This window comes from Marmota flaviventris, chromosome 3 (genome assembly GCF_047511675.1).
Source record: "Marmota flaviventris isolate mMarFla1 chromosome 3, mMarFla1.hap1, whole genome shotgun sequence".
In the NCBI taxonomy this organism is placed as follows: Eukaryota; Metazoa; Chordata; class Mammalia; order Rodentia; family Sciuridae; genus Marmota; species Marmota flaviventris.
In genome coordinates this window covers 124,176,215-124,197,849 of record NC_092500.1, presented here as the reverse complement: position 1 = coordinate 124,197,849, position 21,635 = coordinate 124,176,215, and the positions used below count along the sequence as shown (strand labels likewise).

The window sequence follows — 21,635 nt, the reverse complement described above, 5'->3', positions numbered from 1 at the left end:
TCAGGAGAGGGTGGAGGTGTCCTTCTGCAGGTGTCCCTCTGTGTATCAGCCAGGAAGGACACACAGAGCCTGCAGGGAGGGCTGGCATGGGGGCTCTCCAGGAGGCTGTGTTAGGTCTGGCCAGGGGTGATGGGTCCCTGGCTCATCTGCCAGTGGTTCCTGCCTTTCCCTTCCTGTGTGGTGAGTCAGCCACACCCCTGGGGAAATGTGCCAGGGAAATGGCCCCTGCCAGAAGTGCAGGAGGGCTAAGGTCAACAAAACAAGAACTTGCTTGTGCACTCCTCCCAAGCTGCCCACCAGAATGCCTGCTACAGGGTGAAATGTGTCCCCTTAAATCATGCATTGAGGTCCTAACTCCTGTGCCTCAGACTATGAATTCAATTGGAACTAGGGTTGTTGCAGATGTAATTGGTTAAGTTAAAATGAGGTTATACTGGAATTGGGTGGGTCTCTAATGCCATGATTGGTGTCCTTATACAAAGAAACCAAGTGAACATGGATCAAAGTTGAAAGCATCATGCTGAGTGAAATAAACCAAAGACCAAAAGGACAAATATCATGTTAATCCACTTATTAGGCACCTAGAATAGTCAAATTCATAGAGATAGAGTATAAGAGTGGTGACCAGGGGCTGTGGTATGGGAGGGTGTTGAGGAATTATTTTTAGTGGATACAGAGTTTCAGTTTGGGATGATGAAAAGATTCTGGAGATCATGAATATACTTAATGCCACTGAATTGTATAATTAAAATTGGTTAAAATGATAATGTTCTTTGTTACATATTTTTAACTAATTAATTAATTTGGTTTTATTAGGTATAAATGACAGCAGAATGCATTTTGATTCATTGTACACAATTGCAGCACAACTTTTCATTTCTCTGGTTGTACACAATGTAGTGTCACACCATACGTGCAGGCATACATGTACCTAGGGTAATGATGTCCATCTCATTCCACCATCTTTCCTCCCCCATACCCACTTTCCTCTCCACCTTCCCCTTTGCTCCAAGTTCCTCCATTTTTTTCCATCCTCCACCCCCATTGTGGTTTAATATTCACTTATCGGAGAGAACATTTGGCCTTTGTTTTTTGGGGATTGGCTTACTTTGCTTAGTATAATATTCTCCAACTCCATCCGTTTACCTGCAAATGCCATAATTTTATTCTTTTAATGTTGAGTAATATTTCACTGTGTGTGTATACCACAGTTGTAACACAAAAACTCACGGGAGGAGAAAGAATACAAAGAGAGAGCCTGTGGCTGAGGAGAGCATCTACAGGCCAAAGAACGCCAAAGATGGCCTGGCCTGCAAAGACCAGCAGGACAGAGAGGCCCGGAGCAGACTCTCTTCTCAGCATCAGGAGGGAGCCCTGCCCACACCTTGATCTCTGCCTTCTGCTCTCTAGAACTGTGAGACAATAGATTGCTGTTTAAACTACCCAGTCTATGGAGTTTTGTTACTGCTGCCCCAGACAACGAACACAATGGCTCTCTGTGGCTCTAGTGCTTCCTGTGGAGGTCCCCTGACTCCAGGCATTGAGGCTGGATCAGTAACAGGGGAGCTGGTTGTGACGACTGTCTTTCTATTTTTGGCTTACGCCCCTCCCTCCATTTGTTCTTTGCTGCTCTCGCCTCCCTTGTCTCCTCTGTTCCCTGGTTACTAGTTCCATGTCTGTATCTCCCTCTTGACTTATAAATCCGGGAAGCCAGGGCCTCCTGTGCTCATTGGCTGCTGTCTCCTCAGGCCTGCATAAGTGTATTGGAACATTGGATACAAATGTATAAATGAACAAATCCATGAATCAAGGGGGCAAGGAAAGGGTCTCTTTTCCCTGGGCCTCATCAAGGATGTTTTGACAAAATATCTGTATTTAAACTAGGCAGAGGCAGTATCCCCCTCCCTGGGTGACCACGTCAGCTGCTAAGGCAGAGCAGTGTGGCCTCTCCAGGGCAAGGATGCTGCTGCTGCAGACAATCTGGCTGGGCTGCCTCAGGCAACCCTAGTGCTGTGGAGTCAGGGCCGGAGGCCTGGGGTTAAGCCTTTCCCCCAGGTTTGCTGAACTCACACCTGGCACTTGTTCAGCAATAGAAAGGCCAAGGAGAAAGGCTTCCATATTATGTTAGACAGAACCTGGAATTAGATGGAAGAAAAGAACACCCTTGCTCTCAGAAGCAAGCTCAAGTTCTAGAGCAGCATATACCAGGGCATGCAGTAGAGCCAATCCCAGATCTTGGGGACCTCACAGTGTGACATGGAGGCAGACCAGTAAATGATCCCAGAACAAGGCCGGTGCTGCTCTGGCGAGGCCAGCTGTGGGAGCAGGGGAGATACTTTGAGAATGGGACTTGGTGAGGGCTGAATGAGGGAGGCCTTGAAGGATGAACAGGAGTTTGACAGAAGCAGGGGAGGGGTGGGGAATGGGGAAAGTATAACAGAAACCAAATAGCACCAGGCAAGAAGGGAAGATGGGAAAGGTTGATGTAGGTCTGGGGTAGCTGGGGGTGAGACAGGAGGTGACTAATGTGGATAAAGTCCCAGAGACGGTATGGCTAGTTAGTGAAGCCCCTGGTATACGCTGCTCTAGAACTTGAGCTTGCTTCTGAGAGCAAGGGTGTGCTGGCTATTCTGTGTGCTCCCCTCACCCTCAAACCATCCATTCTCTACCCTTCTCTGAACTTCTCTGTAGACTGCTTTAATGGGCTGCCTTGCTCACTGGTTGGAGGAGAGAAAGTCTGGGATGTTGATCTCCTGATTGCCTTGTCACTTTTCTGGCAGTAGCTGTATTCCTCTGTGGTCATGGCTCCTGCCAGGTACCCCTCCAGGGTGGCGGAGCACCCTGGCTCCAACTCTGCCTCTGGTCAAACTGTACAGGCATTGGTGGCAAAGTCTTCCAGCTGTGGCTCATTCCTGGTGCTTCACCACCCCTTAGTGGTTCACTTACCCATGCCCACTTCCTGCAAATCCCCTGTGTCAGACTCCCTTTAGCAAACCCCTTTGGGTGTCGCCTCTGTTTCTCTGTGGAACCCTGCTTGGTGCAGTAGGGGTGTGGCTTAGGCAGCATTTGGTGGGGGAAATGATCTTGGGGATGAGCAGATGAGTGGGGGAGACTTGGCAGGCAGGGATGCTAGTTAAGACCTGTGAAAAGTCCAGGTGAACAATGGAAGAGTAGCAATTGGGATGGAGAGAAGGGGCCAGAGCTGAGAGGCACTTCTGAGTTAGAGTGGTTCAGCTTTGGGGACTTATTGGGTAGATGGGGAGGTGGGCAGGGAAGGAGGGAGCCCTCAGTTTCCACTTAGAAGACAGAGAGCATCATTCTCAATTGCTGTATGATGGACCATAGAATTTGATATTTCTAATTCAAATTCAGGACTATGAGGTTTTACTTGCTCTCTCCTATCCTAATACGTTTGTTGCCCCTTTCTCGCATGCCAAGAATTTCAGTTCTAAAGTATATCAGGAATAATAGCATTAATACACTGTCCCTGACTTAGTTTAGGTCTACATAGGATTTTTGGACTGCATAGTGATATGAGAGTGATATGCATTCAGAAGAAACCACACTTCAGATTTTGAATTTTGTTTTTTTCCCCAAGCCAGGGATACATGGTGCAATGCTTTCTCCAGATGCTGTGCAGCTGTAGCGATTGTGAGGGGGAACACTAGGGACTCTACAGTGCACTGTGTTGCTGCAGGTTGGGGTTATAAAATGCCTTTTCCACTTATGATATTTTCAAGACATGATAGGTTTATCTGAAGGTGATGCTGTTGTAAGCAGGGGAACATCCATGTCCTTATTTGCTTTCTCCCACGTTACATACACAGCTGTCTCAGAATGATAATACCAGCATTATCTTATGATATGATTACTCACAATACTTACAAATTTAACTGCATTTCCTTTGGTCCTTAGAATGTATAGTCAATTTCGTACATTAGGGCCTCTTGGAATAGTTCTTCTCCAGGTGGTCATGCCATACCAATGTAGGCTTACTTGTTTTATTTTGAATTTTCATAACTTGCTCTGTAAAATAAGATTTTTATAAAGCCAAGGGTTTAGTTCAGAGGCAGAGCACTCCTCTAGCATGACTGAGGCTGCGGCCAAGCACCCCAAAAATATACACATGTCTTTATTTATATGAGATAGTTATTGTTCCAAAGTCAAATCTACAAAATAAAGTATTAATAAATTTGCCAAAGAGTTAGGTTCAATTAGGTTCTATCTTGGTGTCCCCTCTGCTTTACTATCTCCTTTAAGTTTATTATATTTATTTATTATTTATATTAAGTTTATTATATTTATACTTAATGTAAAATATTTGTATTATTTTTTATCTCCTGTTTCTTTGATAAATGAAAGCATTCTGCTCATATTTCTCTCTATCTTGCCTTTTCCACTTAATATTCCCTGGAGATAACTCCACAGTAGTTTATAAAGATGACCCCATTCTTCATTTCTTCACTAGATATATAGTTTTCTATTGCTTAGTTTATTCAACCAGTCCCTCACCATGGATATTGCATTATTGCCTACAAACAAATAATCTTTTCTTGTACATATGTTTTTCTGTCTCTTTTAATCTGTGGGGATAAATTCCTAGATAAGTTCTGGATCAAAGGTTAAATGCATATGGAGTTTTGCTAAACATTGCCAAATTTCTGTAAGGTTGTACAATTTTGTATTTCCTTCAGCACTGTATGAGACGGCCTATTTCTCTGTAGCTGAATGAGTACACTGTCAAACTTTTGGATTTTTGACAATCTAAAGGGTATCTTAGTGTAGTTTTAATTTGTATTTCTCTTAATGTAAGCAAAATTGAGCATTTTTTTCATAAGAATAATTTTCATTTGTTTTTCTGTAAATTGCCTATTTTGCCAGCCACCCTCCCTTTATAGGGTTGTTGGTTCTTTCCTTTATTTATGGAAGTTCCTCAATATTAGGTAGAATGACCGTTCTCTACAGTATTGGAACATTCACAGATATTTTCCCCATTATCTCTTTTGCCTTTCTAAGTTCTGTGTGGTGTCTTTCACTAAGCATTATGTATATTGCAGTTAAATCTAACAACATTTTCTTACTCCTAGGTTACAAAGGAATTTACCCAGGTTTTTCTCAAGTCCTTACTTGATCTCTTCATCTTTAGGTATTTAGATTAATCATCCACTTGGAATTTATTCTGATGTATGGTGTGAGGAATGGATCCAATTTTATTTTATTTCTCAAATGGCTCTCCAAGTATTGGGCTCTGAGGTTGTGCTTTAGATACTAATGGAGTGAAATTGTTATCCAATTAGGGTAAGTTCAGGGAATCATCAACAAGACTACTGACTCCCAGTGAGGCAGATTACAGTGTGTGTTAGTCAGCTTTGTGACCCTGTGACTAAAATACCAGACCAAAACAACTTAGAGGATGGAAAGTTTATTTGGGCTCACGGTTCAGAGGTATAGTCCACATTAGCTGACTCTGTTGCTTTGGGGCAGAGGCGAGGCAGAACACCATGGCTGAAGAGTGCGGCAGAGGGGGGCTGCCCACCTCATGGTGGCAGGGAAGCTGAGAGAAGGGGAAGGGGGCAGGGAAGATGCACCCATTCTGGGCATGCCCCAGGGACCCACCTCCTCCAGCCACACCCCCTGCCTGTAGTTACCACCCAGTCAGTCCATATAAATTAGGATGGACTGATTGGGTTATAGCTCTCACAAACCAATCATTTTACCTCTGAGCCTTCCTGCATTAATATAGAAAGTTTAGGGGACTCCTCATATCCAAACCATAACACCATATTTTAATTCATTTTAACATATCTTATTATGATTTATTTCAGGTAGCCTAATTAGTTTTTATTCTTTTTTTTTTTCCTGGTAAATAAAGCTGTGAATGAAAAAAAAATTATTTATTTGCAGGGCTGGAGATCAAACCAGGGCCTTGTGCATGCTCTCCTATTGCTCGACCACTGAGTGACACTCCCAGCCCCTGAAAAAACATGATTTAAGCTATTATACTACCGTGCATGGCTGCAGTGGACATCTCTATGTGTGCCAGTGAGGCCATCCAGCATCTGTTCACCCTTGGTTTAAACAGTGCCCCAAATTTCCTTTAAGAACCTAGTTGGCCGTACTCTAGCCCATATAGTTTGGGTCCAGCTCTCTGAATTGTCCCCAATTGGTCAGAGCCATTGTCTGTTTTAAGGCAACAGTGGTGAGTTCAGGGAAGGGCTTGTGCTTTAACTAGAGCTCAGAAGATCTGGAAGCAGGACTCTTTCTCAGTGGACTTGAACCTGGAGGTATCATAGCTGGAACCACTGTCTCCATTTTGTCATCACATGTAACCAGAGAAGTCACTTACTCAGGGGAGGGCGTCAAAGCTGAGCCATGTCTTTTTGATGCATGAACCCTAGTCAGGTTGCACCGGAAGGCAGCCCAGTCCTACTCTTGAACTTCTTGGTTATGTGATGATTTATTTGGTTTCTGGTTTTTTTTTTTTCCTTCTGCTTACAGTTGAGAGAGTACAAATAAAACATTAGTCATCATTTTCCTTATATTTTTTTGTTTTTTTAGACAGTACCTCAGGTGGAGAGGGAAATGGGATTTAGTGAGAGTATCACAGTGCGCCTATTTAGGCTGGTTCCTTCCATCTTGGAGGCCTGGTGTGTAAAATAGTGTCAATCACACTGCCTGTCACAAAGCAAAAGCAGGAGAGGGAAAGTCCTCTTCACAGTTTACTTCCTGTAATAACATTACCCACTCTTGAGGGCAGGGACTGTGAGGTTTTGTTTTCTGTTTGTATGTACCACACAGGCTATTAAACGGCCTCACCCAAAGCAGGTGCTTGTGTAGTGAGCTAATCTGAACTAAACTGAATGCTTTTCACGCTCATTCTTTCCATTCCACAGTGAAGAAAGTGGAGTCACAGAGAAGAAAGATCAAACCACAGGCCAAAGCAGGCCCAGGCATCCTGTCCCCAGCCTCACAATGACTCCAACAGGCAAGCTCCATCCCTCTGAGATGATGAAAAGACATTGGAGTGGGAAGCTGGTCCAAGGACTGGGTTTGTCACTACCCTGATGGATGACTTTGGGCAAATCATGTCAGCCTTCTGGGCCTTAGGCCTCAGTCTCCTTGTCATTCACACAGATCCGATCCTCACTTATGAGTGTCAGTGGGTTCCATCTGTAAGTAATATGAAGTGTACAAAATTCCTTATAGGAGCATTTGCTGCAAAGTTCAGGTAGATTCAAAGTTGCAAGGTTACCTTGCAAGTCCCGTTTGGAGGTGCTGGTGAATAATGAAACTGTGGTGCTGGGGCATCCATGTAGTTTACTTTGATGTTCTCAGGATGCACAATATTTCAGACAGAAGCTCTTTCTCCTGGTGACAGAGGAGGAAGCTGAGGCCTTGAGAAGTTGAGTGACTTGCTTAAGGTCATCCAGCTAATTAGAGACCTGGGCCGATTTCACACCCAAGTTTTATGACTTCTGGTTCAGGCCTCTCACAGGCCCCAGCGCCACCTGTCAGGAGAGCCAGCACCCCTCAGAGATGGCACAGGAGCTGGCTTCAGAGGAGCCAGGCTGTCCTGGGCTAGTTGCTGGCCTGTTCACCCAAAATGTCCTTGCTATGGCCTGGCTGCTGGAGGCGCTGGAGGCCCAGGTTTCCCAGAACTTTGTTGGGGGGTGGTGCTTCTGGTGTTCCTGGTGGAGGTGGGGTGCTTTAGCAAAATTTGGTGACCTCTTGTGCAGTGAGGGGAGGTGGCAGACATACTGTCTTTTGCTGGGCTGTTGAGTAGCCCTTCCGGGCATTGTGCTCCCAGTGTGCCCGGGTCATGAACACAGAGACCAGGATGCTTTGTAGTAATCACAGCAACACCCTGTACTTCCTCCAGCATTCCGGGAGGCTCCTGTGTATGGCCTCTTCCAGGAGTTTCCCAGATGCCCCCTCCCTCCCCTTCCTCCTGGGCTCTATCCTCTTTAGGAGGAGGTCACCCTTCATATGTGACGTGTGGGCTTTGGAGGGCCTTGGCCACAGTCCTATCCCATGAAGAGCAGCCCTCCTCCCAGACGTTCTTCTCTCTTGGTCAGTCACAGCTGATATTTTCTGATTTAGGCATTGCACTACAAGCTTCATATATTTTTTTCTCAATAGTTCCATGACTTAGAAGCTATCGTCATTACTCCCTCCCCATTAATATCAAGGAAACGAAGCTTAGAGGGTTCAATGACTCACCCAAGGGCTCTTCCACAGGAAGTGGCAGAGCTGGGTCTCACACCTCAAGAGTCTTTGTATTTAATTTAATTTAATTTTAGGTACTGGGGATGGAACCTGGGGGCCCTCTAGCACTGAGTTATACTACCAATCCTTTTTAGTTTTCATTTTGAAACAGAATCTTGCTAAGTCACTGAGGCTGGCCACAGACCTGTGATCTTCCTGCCTCAGTGCTGGGGAAGGGAGAGTCTGTATTCCTGATCCCTCTGCCACACTGCCTTATGTAAACTGCGTGTTTTGTGTTTTGTGCTTTGAAGGTGGTAAGAATGGAACATTTGAGTCTTTTAAAAAATACTTTTTTATTTTAGAACAATTTGTGGTTTGTGGAATTATGGTACAGGATTGCTGTATACTCCATGCCCATGTTCCCCTGTTATTAACATCTTACATTCATGTGGCACATATGTCAGTGTTACTGAATCAATATTGATACATCATTATTAACTGAATTCCATAATTTATTTGGATTTTTAAACTTACTTGTTTGCTTTACAGAATGTCTCTTTTTGTTCCAGGATCCCATCCAGGGTAGTCCATTATTACGTAGTTATAATTTCTTCTTAGTCTCCTTTTGGCTGTGACAATTTCTCAGACTTCCTTGTATGTGGAGACTTTGACAGCTTTGAGGATACTGACTAGGAATTTTGTGTTTCCTGTTTTTGTAATGAGTAGACTGGGTTGATGTGGCTTTGGGGGATGGACACAGAACCAAAGTGCCACTCTCATCACATTGTGTGGAGGGTTATACTTGCTGATGTTGACCTTGGCCACCTGGCTGAGGCAGGGCTTGTTGGTCTCTTTACTATCAAGTTAACCCCTCATTCTTTGATGTACTCAAGAATCATTTTTTGAGAAATAAGAGGAGAAGAAATTGTCAGTTTTCCTAGAAGCAGGAAGAGAGGGGACAGGGTGGAACAGGGTGGTGTCCTGGCCCCCCGAAACAAATTTACATTTAGCGATGAGGAAAAGCTGGTGGCCTTTGTGGCACTTGATGCAGGAGAAGAATCTTCTTCTAGGATTGTGGTGAGAACAGCCAGAGACAGGAGATCCGTCTAGGAATTTGCTGGAGAGACATGCAAGAGGACCCTCCACTCTAGACTTGCATGTCATTTCTGAGAACTTCATCTTCCAATAAAGTGGTGCTATAATCTGACCCAGCTAGAGTAGAAGGAGACACATGCTTTTCAACTTGAAACTCCTATGTCTATGTCACTACTGGACCACTTTGCCTACTTGTTCAAGATAAATTCATACATGTGATAAATCCAAAAATTATTTTGTGGATTAGCACCATTAGATGGAATTATACTTTGGGGTTAAAAGGGTTAATTTTGCAATGTAACTATTTAAAGTGGACCACATTTTATAAAATGTATGTCCTGGTAATCTCAAAAACCAGAAGTGGCTTGGAACCCCTCATGTGATCTCTGAGACACCTTCCTCTCTCAAGCACCAAGAGGCAGGTAAGGATGACTGAGGGCCTGAGAGATTTGATGGGACCAGAGCTAACCCGGTTTTTATGGTTGTTACATGCCTACCCTTCTCTGTTCCAGAGTGTGAGCTAACATGTGAGCTTCAGAATTTGGATAATTGATCCAAGAGGAGAGGCCCTGGCTATGGCCAGACTTTGGTCCCCATGTTGGGAAAATAAAGAAATGCTTTGGTTTGAGGTGGCTCCTTTGATTTTCAGTGAAGCTCAGACCTCCTGTCTGTGAAAGGATGAAAATACCCCTAGGATATGAGCAACACAGCAGGTCCATCCATCAGTCTGTTGAAAAGAGCAAAGTTCTATGGGAATGAAGTCTGGAGTCAGAAGTGTGTCTGTGTTGGTGTGTTGGCCCTGAAAGGGGCAATGGAAGGGCGGGTGCCTAGGACCTGCTTGCGAGCCTTCATGAGTTTGCAGAAAGCTGTTCTGGTGACATTATAGCTGTTATAGTGGTGTGACCTCAGATGAGTCACCCCCATGAGTCAGTTTCCCCAGTTCTCTGTGACATGTAGACAGACAGTCAGAATGGGGCCCTTTTGCTTATCCCTCTACCATCTGCACTGTTCCCTTCCACCACAACCACTGCTGCCAGCAGCCACCAGCCACCAGCGCTGCCCACACGTGGCTGTCTAGGATGCTTTGGGCCAAAGGCTTGATGTGGATTATATCTAATTTAATTCCCACAGCCCCAGGGGTGTTACTGTCTTCACTTTGTAGATGGGAAAATTGAGCCTCACAGAGGTTAAATGACACCCTGCATGTCCTGGGCCAGGGATGAGTGGGTGTTAGACCTGTGTCCTGCCTGTTCTGCTTCCTGCTTGCTTAGCAGGGCTTCGATAGATCAATCTGGATTAGACAACTTTCCCTGCAAAGGTTATTATTTTAGTCTTAATGGGTCACATATGGTCTTTCTTCCTTCTTTTCTTTTCCTTCCATCCTTTAAAGATGTTAAAAAAAAAAAAAAACAACATTTTTAGCTAGTGAGATGTACCAGCAAGTAGCAGGCCATGGTTTACTGACCCTTGATAGTAGGCAAATGAAAAATGCAAATTACTCTAGGACGTTGCATCTTCTCAGACTTCAGATGGATCTGCAATCTATTTAAAAAACCCAGGGCTGGAAGGATGGCAGGGTTAGCTGCCTGGTCCAGGCAGATGCTGGCTTTACCAAGGACTTCATGCAATGTGGATACCATGACCCTCTGTCACACTGTTCTGATGGGCAGTCCTTCTTCTCACACCTGCCCCTCCATTGGCCAGCCTTCCCTCTGTGGGGCGTCCCTGGGGTCCTGGCTTCTCCACCCTCTCACCATTGCAGTCTCTTTCCTTTCTCCTAGGACTTCTCTTCTCAATGGAGTGAGCTAGTCCCAGCTGGGGCCCCTGGCTAAGCAGCAGAGGAAGCTGAGAGAGTCCACCCTAAGCTTCTTGTACCGGGTCCTTTGTGTCAGGCTGCCTTGGTGGCCAGTGTGGAGTAGAAGGTGCTGAGACAGAATGAGAAGGGCTGGGAGCTCTGCCCACAGCCAGAGGAAGGAACCCCGTCTCTGGCAGAAAGCTAGGAAACCTCTTTGTTCTTAGGGCACCTCAGAATTAAGGAAGTCTGGGAAAGGAAGCCTTGTGTAAATATAGGGGCTCTGTGTGTGCGTGAAGCAGGAAGGGGGAGTGCAATGTGTGCCTGTCACTTATGGCCAGTACCATTGCACCTGTGGAGGCAGTGTGGAGAGAGCTGGGGACCCATCCTCAGCAATATAAAAAGTAGTAAAACCAGGCTGAAAACAAGTCTGAGTTCTGACACCATCACTGACCAGGTCCTGAACCTCTGGGACAGTTTCCTCATCTATGAAATGGAAGCAGCAATATCTGTCTCAGCAGGCTGTTGGCCTTTACCCAGTGCTTACTATACATCAGGTGCTATTCTGAGGGCTCTCTGTATACAGTTGATTGATCCTTATTGCTCATGGATTCTGTATCTGCAAACTTACCTTTTTGATAAAATCAGTGTACTATCAACTTCAATACTCATGGTGCTTCCAAGATCATTCTCAAACATGTGTAGAGCAGAGGGAATTCGTGTTTCAGGATGTACACATTCCAGCTAAGGTCCAGTCAGGTGACCCTCTGTCTTCTTGTCTCAGTTCAGATTGTAAACAAGTGTTCATTGCAAGGTCTGTTTGGTACCATGTTGTGTGTGTGTGTGTGTGTGTGTGTGTGTATGTGTGTGTGTGTATGAATCCTGGGGATTGAACCAGAGCCTCATGCATGCTAGGCAAGCATTCTACCACTGAGCTACATTTCCAGCCCTTTTTATTTTATTTTGAGACAAGGTCTCACTAAGTTGTCCAGGCTGCCTTGAATTTGTGATCCTCCTGTCTCAGTCACCCATGTAGCTGGGATTAGAGGCATGAGCCACCACATCTGGCTTCTTTTTGGGTAATTTTACTGTTTAAAACAGTCCCAAGTGTTGTGATGATGTGTTGTCTAGGGCACAAAGTGAGAAGGGGGAGTGTAGTGTGTGCAAGAAAGTGTAAGAAAGCTGTGATGTGTCTTGTGAAGAAAATTTGCATGAGATAAGCATTGTTTAGATATGAATGATAGTACTGTTGACTGTGAATTTAAAGTTAATGAATCAATGATATATATTAAATATGGTGTCTTTAAACAGAAACACACATTAAAACAAAGATATTCATCACTGTTGATGAAAGTGTTGTAACTCGAGAATCATAGGAACCTAAACTGTGTATCCCATTAGGAACTGGATCAGAATTCACTAATTCATTGTTTACAGCAACTTTATAGAACATAATCATTGGGAATGAGAATCAACTGTATTAACTCATGTTATCATCACAACAACCATGCTAGATAAGTGCCTTGCTGTCATTATCATTTAATTTTACTGATGAGGAAAGTAGGCACAGAACGATTGCTAAGGTTTTCTCAGGTCACACAGTCATAGGTGACAGAGCTGGAATCAGAGCCAGGCAGTGGGGCCTCAGAAGGCTCCCTTAGCTGCCACATTGTTTTTGAATTAGCTAAAGCAAGAAAGCATTAGAGCAGCAATCTTGTACATTGAGCAAGGCTCTGCCATGCAGGGCCTGTGGCCACAGTATTGGGCAGTCTCGAAGTCTCTTCCTCTTTGATGGTCGAAGGACCTGTGATCTCACCAGCTCTTCCAAGCCTGCTTTGCACTGTTGGAGGGCCCTGGTCTTCAGGCTGGGAAGAGGGGAAATTGGAAGAGATGAGCTGGGGAAATAGGGGCAGGGGGTGCTGCTGGGGTGAGAGATGCTTAGGGCCTAGATGGTGTCCAGTGGAAGTCTGAGGCACAATGTGGCTGTCATTTCTCTTGGTTAAACCAACATGTTTAGCACTGTCTCCTCACCAGCTGTGGGCTGGCTGCAGGGAATAAAATTGTCTTGATCTTTTTTGCAGATGTGGAACTGAAGTTTGGATGGTATGACACTTTGGGGCTCACAAAGGACAGATCTCGCAAGGACTGATATTAAGAATATTTCACAGCTGTATGGAGCAGACACAAGCCAGTCACCACAGAAGCTTCTGTAAACAAGGAGGCCACCTGCGCTGGGGATGGTGTGCACATCAGGCCGGTCCCAGGATTTGTCCTGGCTTTTCAGTCTTGCCTCCTCTGCCTCTGTGTCACACACAGATGTGCAGGGCTGGAGTGGATTTTCTCCTTCAGCGAGAACGATGGGATTGTCTGCGTTCTGTAAAGGTATACCCATCTTTAGCTGCCATCTTTCCTGATATTCTCTAGTGGTGGTGTTGTGAGTGGTAGGGATAACCCCTCCTTCACAGCACAGTAATTATCCACTTAGTGCCCTGCTGGTGAGGGGTGAGAGCAAGGGATCTGGAGAGAAGGTCTGAGTTCAAATCCCAGCTGTTCATCAGTCTGTGACCCTGTACAGATCTTCCCACCATTCTAAACCCTGGTTTTCTTAGGTAAAATCTGACCAAACTACCTAGCCCATGGGGTATTGGGAACATTAAGCATAATTATGTGGGTGATTGTGCTTCATGTGCTTAAAAATTCTTCATATAAAATGAAAGGCATTAGGCTGGGCCTTATCCTGAGGGGATCACATATAGAGAAGGAAAGTGGCATTTAGGGCAGATGGATCTGCTTTGTGGCAGAGCTGCCAGATGCCCCCCGACATTCTCTTGCCCTTCTTCCATTTTCATGGAATTTTAGTTGGGGGCATGATTTTATTTCCCAGCCTCCTTTACAGTCAGGTGGCCAAATGGCCAAGTTTTAGCCAATGGGATGTGAGCAGAAGTGGTGGGTGCAACTCCTTGGCATGTCCTTAAAGGGCAGAGGCACCTTCCTTCTCTTCCCTGACTCAACCCAGTGACTTTCTCCTCCTTTCTTCTTCCTTCAGGCCACCAAGAGCACATATGTAATGATCTGAGACCGTGCAATACAGCAGCCCCCCCCCCCCGGAATGCCAGAGCAAAATTAGATGTTGCTGGGTCTCTGCCACGCATGTGCAGCTGTGGTAGCAGCTCCGACCCACTTATGTGCAGAGAACTTCATGAAGGAATTCTTGGGGGCTCCTGTTACATCAGTTAAATGTGTAGCTTAACAACTGGGTTTGGAGATGGTTTGATCTCCAAAGTTCATGTATCAGAAGTGTGGTCCTCAGTGTGGACATATAAAGAAGTAGTGGGACCTTTAAGAGATGGGGCATTGTGGATGGAGGTTAGGTCATTGAGGGTGCTGCTCTCAGAAGAGATATGTAGTTCTTGTGGGTCCCCAGTTAGTTTCTGAGAGAGGAATTATGAAATAACAAGCCTAGCCCCTCTGGCTTCTGTGTCTCTATGTTAGCTCTCCCTCCTGCACATGTTTGTACTGTGATGTGGTCCATCATGATGGGATGCAGCCAAGGAGGCTCTCACCAGAGGCTGAAACAATAAACTACACTGAGATTCCATCTCACTCCAGTCAGAGTGGCAACTGTCAAGAATACAAGTAACAATAAATGTTGGTGAGGATGAGGGGGAAAGGAACACTCAGACATTGCTGGTGGGACTGCAAATTGGAGCAACCACTCTGGAAGGCAGTATGGAGATTCCTCAAAATCTAGGCATGGAACCACCATTTGACCCAGTAATCCCACTCCTTGGCATATATCCAAAGGATTTAAAATCATGATACTACAGCGACACAGCAATGTTTATAGCAGCACAATTCACAATAGCTAAGCTATGGAACCAAACTCGGTGCCCTTCAAAAGATGAACAGATAATAAATCATATATATATGAATATATATGAATCACATATCATAATATGTGATATGTGATTCATATATATATATATATATATATATATATATATATATATATATTACACACACAATGGAGTATTACTCAGCCATAAATAAGAATGATTTTATGACACTTGCCAGTAAATGGATGGATCTGCAGACTATCACACTAAGTTAAATAAGCCAATCCCAGAAAACCAAAGGTTGAACGTGGAAGCTAAATCACAATAAAGGGGAAGGGATAGAAGAGAAGTTCATTAGATTACTTAAAGAAAGAGAGGGGAGACAGGAATAGGAAGAATAAATCTAACATAATTTTCACACATATGAAAATACTAAGTTAATCCCACCATCATGCCCATCCTCAGAAGGGGGCCCTAATTAGAATAAGATATATTCCATGCTTGTATAATTCTATCACAATGGATTCTACTATCATGTATAACTAAGAAGAATCAAACAATAAAAAATAAAATAAGGCCATCTGATCTTAGACTTTTAGCTTCCAAAAAACTGAGAACTCAAAAAACCTCTTTTTTTTTTTTTAAATAAAGTATCCAACCTCAGGTATTTTGCATAGCAGTAGAAAACTGATTAATACACTAACTCAGCGCTGAAAAAAAAAGTGGTAAACTGCTTCTCAACTGGCTAGTTGCTAATGTTTTGCTTTTGTGCAAGAAGAGAAAAGGGAGCTGGAAGGTGTGGAGGGCAGGTAGGTAAGTCATCAGAACTTGTTGGATCAGTCCCCAAGATTTCCTGGGAAAGGCCAGACTTAGAAATATCAATGGCATAAATATTCTTATTCCACACACCCTTCTTTCCTCTCTCCTATCTTCTCTTGGTGAACGTGGGCCAGGCCTAATAACTACTCTTTGTTCCTGGAAATACAGTGAGAAAGAACACGGTTCAGCTCCTGCATGAAAGCTTGTTATAAGACAGACTCATGATACCCCGAGTCCTCCTTGACACTTCTCTTTCTTTCATTCGGCATGAAGATTCATCAGACAGCTGGGCATGGTGGCATGCACCTGTAGTCCCAGCTACACTGGAGGCCAAGGCAGGAGGATCACAAGAGGCCTGGAGTTTGACAGCACCCTGACAACATAATGAGACCCTGTATACCGCCCCCCCCGCCCCGCCCCAATTACTTCTGTGCTGGGGTTGTAGCTCCGTGGTAAAACATGTACCCAGCATGCACAAGGCCCTGGGTTCAATCCACAGTACTGGAAAAAAATTTCATTAGCACATCTTGTCAGATCTGTTTCAAAATATAAGCAGGGCCCTACTCTATTGCCTCTCTCTTGGTTTCAGGTGTCATCATCTCTTTTTTTTGCCTAGACTTTTGCTTCAGCCACCTCACTGGTCTCCATGCTTCTAATGCCTCTTCCCCCTGAGCCTGTCTTTTTTTTTTTTTAACATTTATTTTTTATAAATTTTTTAATATTTATTTTTTAGTTATAGTTGGACACAATACCTTTATTTATTTATTTTTATGTGGTGCTGAGGATCAAACCCAGGGCCTCACACAATATGCCACCCTTGACATAGGTATACAGAAACGCCTAGTGTGGCATTAGGAAGTGCTCTACCACTGAGCTACAACCTCAGCCCCTGAACCTGTCTTTTAGCAGAGCACTTGGAATGAGATTTTAAAATAATAAATTAGATCATGTCACATCTCTGCTCAAAACTTTCTAGTCGCTCCCCATTTCTCCCAGAGTAAGTTCCAAATTCCAGATTCCTTCACTGGCCCCAGCCCCTCGTGATCACCCCCACGCCGGCCTCTCTGGTCTCCGCTCCTGCTCACTTCACTTGGGGGTGCTCTGAGCATAGCAGGAAGGTTCCTGCTTCTGTTTGTCTTGGTTCCAAATGTTCCTCCCTGGATAGTTCCATGTCTGGCCCCTATCAGGTCTCTTCTCCAGTGCCACCTTGTCAGAGAGGCCCTCCTTCACCACTCTGTAGTATTAACCTTTCCCCATATCAGTCCCATGCCACCTGCCCCATGACTCGTGTCCCCTTTGCCCTACCTCAGTCTCTTCCTAGGGATCACCACCATCTGTTTGACTTGCTCCCTCTGCTCAGTGTGAGCTCTCAGAGTCGGTGGTTGGGCAGCCCGGATTTCCATTGCCTACAACAGTGCCAGGGTGCCTGCAGTTGGGGTGCAGAGGACATTGGTAGGATGATGACGGGGAGTGTGGGTGACTCGCTGGAACCAGGTGCAGAAGCACAGCTGTTTCTGCCTAAGGGTCTGAGACCTGACCCACAGGTCTGCTCAGATGGCCCACCAGGCCCACCAGGCCATGGCTCTGACTTCAGCTTTGGTGCGTTTGGATTGGTGACACCCGAGCAGGTAGGAGCTGGAGGGATGGAAGTTTCCATTAATTGTGGAACTTTGCCTCTGGTGGTTCGAGGAGTAAGAGTAGTTAGAGGGAGCAAGAGGGCTAGAGAGAAGGTTCTAGAAGCAGGAGAGGGGCCGAAGGGTGGGAGGAGGAGTGGCCGTGTGGGTTCCGGCTGGAGCTTTGTCCAGACCTGGCTGTTTGTTTACTCAACCAGTAGTTCGGCCTTGGGCTTTTCTTGCTAAATAGTTCTTGCTGAACTCTAGAGGAGTACATGAATCAATACTGGCTGCCAGATGCAGGAACCAAAACCATATACAGGAAATGTTGAGGCGGGAGGGAGGGAGCCTGCCAGCTCTGGGCTACCCCTGCCTGGGGCCCCCAGGAGCACAAACCAGCTCTTTTGTTCATTCCCAGCTCCTGTGGGAAGTGAAGTGAGCCATCCAATGCTCTTCTGCAGATGATCTTGGTTCTTCACAGAATTTATTCATTTCCTCAGTTGGCAAGCATTTGGTTAGGGACAATATGCCACCCTTGAGGTAGGTATACAGAAAATACTAGTGTGGCAAAATCTGAATTCGAAGTTCACAGCCTCCCTCTTCGGTACTCTTTCCTCTTACTCTTAAAACTTTTCCCTAAATAGCCCTGTGCCTTAGACCAATGCTCTATGTTCATAGTGGTGGTGTGCTGGTAAGTGTTTAACAAGTGGCTCTCTAAAAGAAAAAGAAGAAGAAAATAAAAACCCTGATCTATAGTGTTGGCCCAGTTTCCATTGTAAAATGCTCTCACCATGGCAAATTTCATGCCATCAGTGTGATGTCACTGAGTGCAAAACTAGGAATAGTGGCATACTATTAGATATTTTTTTCCCCACTTACAGATTCAGTAGTTTATGTGTACAACCTCAAGAATATAAGAGTAAATTGGTAAAGAATAATAAGTAATGAGTTTTGAATATAACTTATTTACATATATATATATATATATATATATATATTTGATTTATTTATTCTTTTGTGGTTCTGAGGAAGGAATCTAGGGCCTTGTGTATGCAAGGCAGATGTTCTACCTCTGAGCTACATTCCAAGCCTCAGTAAATATACTATAATATTTAAGGATGTCTACATTTTGCAAAGGAATTGCAAAACTCCTGTGTAACCTGCAGCTCTCACAAGCCAGGATGATCTGGCTTTGGGATATCATTGCTTGAGACCTTGTCAGAAATACAGAATCTGGACTCCATTCAGACCTACTTAATGAGAATTTAATTTTAACATTTTTAATGGTACTCTCAGGCAATTCATACATGGTTACATCAGAGTTAGAGAAAAGTGGTGCTAGAGGTGACCACTGTGTATGATTTTGTCTGCATCTTTTTCAGGTCTCTTCTACAATGGAGAGACATGTATTTTGCTGTCACTTTTTAACAAAAATAAGGTCACATGTGAATGTTTTGCAAGAGTTTGTTTTGTTTTAACTTAATAATATGTCTGATATCTTTCTATGATGGTCTACAGAAGTCTAGCTATTTTTAATGTCTCCACAGTGCTTTAGGGCATGAGTAAGTCATGATTTTTAAAAAATCATCTCTCTAAATGGTCACATAGTTTTTTCCCCTTCTTCTTCAAGAAATTTCCTCCAACTTTCTCTCAATTCTTTAATCAAAATCTACCTTAATAAAATTCTGAAAATTAGGGACTGGGTCAGTGTCAGAGCACTTGCCTAGCATGTGTGAGGCACTGGGTTCAATCCTCAGTAGCACCACATAAAAATCAATCTATCAATTATTCTGTCCATCTAAATTGAAAAATTTTTAAAAATTCTGAAAATTAATTTTTATTAAATGGTTTGTGGCTGACAATAATAGTTTACAGTGATCTCCTTCTTCCCCAGATTTAAAAAAATTCATTAAAATTTAACAATATTTATTGAGAGTCAGCTGGATTACAGTTCTGAGGAAGCTGATAGGGAATATAAAGGAGTTAGGCCTGACCTTAAAATGCTTGCAGCTCAAGGAAATACACTCTGTGAACAATCATTCAATCAATCAATCATATAATGAGCAACTTTAGTGCTGTAAAAGCAACAGAGACAGGAGGGAAGAAAACGTTTAGAAAGGGGAGCCACTGGTGGCATTAGAGGTATTAACATCTAGTGGGAGTGCCCACCGGGCCACGGTCCTCATTGCACCCTAAGATAGATAAAACAATATGGCAGCCTCAGGTTCTTAGCTGCTAGAGGTGGGGGTTGGATCAGGAGAGAGTCTCAGAGGCCAGGGAGTGTTTTTACTTGGTGGAGTGGATATCCTTTTCTTCACAACCACCCCAAAGTGATATTTTCCTCCATGTCTTTTATTCCCTCCCCTCTCCAGCTCATCTTTGGCTCTTCTATCTTCTGGAACCCTCATCCCAAAGATGACAGAAGGTCTACTTGGTACCTGTCCAAGGCTGCAGCCGGATCTGGGAGGACTGGCTGGTCCCTGTTCCTCTTCTCTGGTGGGGTTCAGGCTGGGACCTGTTCCAGGGCTGGCTGCAGCCCTGTGCCTCTCCTGGCTGGCTGCCTTGCTGTGACACATCACCCAGCTCGTCTTCCTTCTGGACTTCTTGCTTGCCACCAGTCAGTTCACGAACTCTGCATCTCCATCACTGGAGTATGTTGATGGGCAGGCCACTGCCTTTTTCTACTTCCCAGCGGACAGAAAGACCTTCTGTCTTTGGTTTGATTCACCTTTACTGCTTACCAGTCCAGGATTCCAGCTGACTCTAGCATCCCAGGACAAATGTGGCTGGAAATTGACTGCTTCAGGAGCTAAATCTGTCACTTATAACTTCAGGACTTACCTCTTCTTAAGCATTACTAAATGGGGCCTGTTCTTTTTTGTGGGGGAGAGTAATCCTTTTAGATTTTTATGTTAGTCTGGGGGTGAAGCTCAGGGGTAGAGTGCTTGTCTAGCATGTAACAGGCCCTGGCACTCCCAAACCAAAGTATAAAATGTTCAATGTAAAATATATGTTATGAAACATACAACAAAATAAACATCTGTGAGCCCATGACCCCGTCCAAGAATTAAAGCATTATCAATTTGGTTGCATCTGCCTATGTCCTCCTTCCCTGTTCGTGTGCCTGCCTCCCCTGATAAGAGCCATTATCCTGAATTTCAAATCTTTGCTTCAAAAAAATAGCTTCATCACATATGCTTATATCCATTAACTTATCATGTAGTTTTGCTTGCGTTTGAGCTTTATGGAAATGGTGTCATTGTATGTAGTTCTTTTTGTTGTTGTTATAAACAGTATTCAATGCATGCTCTTGAATAGTCTCCTTGTGCCCATGTTGCTCCAGGAAGGAATGGAAAGAAAGGTAGTTGGGCATGTAAATGTTCGAGTTCACAAGGTAATTTCAAATGGGTTGAAAGTTACACCAATTTACAATCCACAGGCAGTACCTAAGAGTTTACCTTGACACACATTCAAACAAACCCTTGGTCACAGCAGACTTTTAAATTGTTGCCAAGCAAGTTAATGTAAGATGTTACTGTGAATCTAGTTAATTTCCCTGATGATTAATGGGGTTTTGCATCATTCTGTAGGTTTATTCATGGACAATGGAACATTTATTCCTTTTGGGTTTTCTTTTTTCTGAAATACCTATTTTTATTTGTTGACCATTTTGCAGTTGGATTGTTTATCTTATTCTAATGATTTATAGGCTAGTTTATATATTTTGAATACCAGTTCCGTATTGGTCATATATTTTACAGATATCTTCTATCAGTTTGTGTCTTTTTAAAAAATATTTATTTCTTTTAGTTGTACACATGCCTTTATTTTTATTTATTTATTTTTATGTGGTGCTGAGGATGGAACCCAGGGCCTTGCATGCGCCAGGTGAGCTCTCTACTGCTGAGCCACAACCTCAGTCCCTTGTGTCTTGTTTTTTAAAGTTAAAATATTAATTATTAGTGTGTATATTAATTGTATAAAATAATGGGTTTCATTGTGATGATTTACTATATGCATACTACATACTTGGATCACATCCCCCTCCCTATTGTTTCCCTGCCCCTGTCACCTTCCCCTTCTCTAATAGTCTCCCTTCTCTCCTGCCACTTCCATGTCATTCTTTTTTCTTTGTTTCATTTTTTCTAGATTCTACATATGAGAGAAACATCAGATATTTTTCTTTCTGAGCCTGGCTTATTTTGCTCAGACATGACAACCTCCAATTTTATCCATTTCCTTGAAAATTGGGTCTTGTTTTCGATAAATAGGAGG

At 43.9% G+C, this 21,635-nt stretch overlaps 1 long non-coding RNA gene across 1 annotated transcript; it reads left to right on the top strand.

Moving 5' to 3' along the window:
• Nucleotides 1-6,903: 6,903 nt before the first annotated feature.
• On the top strand, nt 6,904-20,414 carry LOC139705041 (uncharacterized). The gene is made up of 3 exons (XR_011706935.1): nt 6,904-6,985; nt 13,174-13,474; nt 19,733-20,414. It is a non-coding gene; the product is annotated as an uncharacterized lncRNA (long non-coding RNA).
• Nucleotides 20,415-21,635: the final 1,221 nt, after the last annotated feature.